We start from the raw sequence: 1,740 nt of genomic DNA on the forward strand, positions 1-1,740 counted from the left end.
CTCCTCTTGTGTGGGAAGGGAGTAGCTATCAGTTTGTGCTGGCGCTGCTCTTTTCCTCCATCTCTGCTTTCCTGGAAGTTTTACAGCTGTTGAAGGCACCACCTGAGGGAGCTATGTCTCCGGGAATGGCTGTTCTGAGGGAGCTGTGTCCCCAGGAATGGCTGTAGAGCACCAGGCTGCACCAACAGCAAGGGGGACAGCGAGGCCCTTGTCCTGCAGACACACTGGTCACTGTAGTGACCAATTCTAGCTGGCTTCAGTGATTTCAGGGCCACTGTAGTACATGGCAAAATGAGGATGTGGTTCCTGCTGCTGGTAGGAAGTGCTGGTATTTCAAACCCAAAATTCAACCAGGAAAGCCTCCAATGCTCTTCTGCTGACCTTACAGTTTCTACAGACTCTATTTTTCTTTTAGCCATTTATAAATGACAAAGAAGACCAGCTTAGCCTAAAGCTATCCACTGCAAAAGAGGAACCAAGCAACATGGAGATTTTTAAAAAGCACTGTCAAGAAGGAAACTTGTCTGCACAGCAAGTGACTCGTAGGAGCCTTTAGGCCCTGTAGTGGAAATTAAGTGTTGAAGGAGTTTATCTGAATCCGCAGTTTTCCAAAGTGTTTAATAAGGAAGAAGGGGTGAAAATAAAGGGTGTCCCCATCCTGTTTCTTTCAGACATCTTGTCTTGCCTAGAAATTCAGGTCACAGGTGGGCTGCCTTGTCTGATGCTGCAGAAAACAGCAAATATGTCCCTGAGTGTTGCTGCCAAACTACACTCTCTTACCAGGTTCATTCTTGTCCTTCTCACCCCTCTGCCTTGGCACAGGTACAGTTTGGCTGGACATGTATGTCTCTGAATATCAAATGTTACCTGCAGTAGGCCTCCCTGTTGATGTTGGGAACATCACATCAGGAAAACTGGATTTCCCTCAAACTGGAAAACCTCCAAACTGCAGCTCCGAAGAGCCACAGGTGCCAGGGTTAGAGGCAACGTCAACAATGTGAGGAGAGGCATTTCAAGATGGCAACCACAGAAGAATCAGCTGTGAATCTGCTTTGTGTCAAAGCATCTGTGCTAGGGAAGAGCATCTGTGGCAGAGCACCTCAGGCAAATGCAGGAGTGATGTCTTATCTGGAGATGAAAAAGTGCACCACGACCAGCGGGCACCGGAGCAGCTGTCTCAACTGACTCAACACATGTACACACACATGTTGAGCAGCACGAACTGCTGGTCCTCTCCCTCTCCTGGAGTTTTGAGGGACATGTGCTTCTGTAGGCCTCATGAGAAACAGCACAGAAGAAAGATTTACAGGCCTAGATTGACCAGAAGGGAAGCAAAAGCTCTGCTTCTCCAAGGTGTGAAAGGAAGACACTGCATCCTTTTGGGAGAAAACTGCTGGGATGGAAGAAATGGTGCAGATGATCCTTCTCTGTGGGACAGGTGAGGCTTAGCCCAGCTCTGCAGGCTGCACTGCAGGTGCTGCACCTCTGTGGCTGAGTCTGGGGATGGGCAGGGCTGCCTGGGCTGGGACACTTGGCCCATGTCCCATGTGGGACCCGGCTGCTCTGCTCCCTCTCCCAGCTCCCAGAGTCACGTGGCTGCCTGAAGAGCAAGTGCTGGTGTCATGGGACAGTCGTGTCTTGGACGCAGAAACTTGTCTGCAGATGGTGTGGTGGCACCCAGCCAGGAGCCCAGGCCATGGATCTGTGCCATGGGTCTCTTGGCAGCTTTGGCAGGATGAA

This window comes from Geospiza fortis, unplaced genomic scaffold (assembly GCF_000277835.1).
Source record: "Geospiza fortis unplaced genomic scaffold, GeoFor_1.0 scaffold72, whole genome shotgun sequence".
NCBI lineage: Eukaryota > Metazoa > Chordata > Aves > Passeriformes > Thraupidae > Geospiza > Geospiza fortis.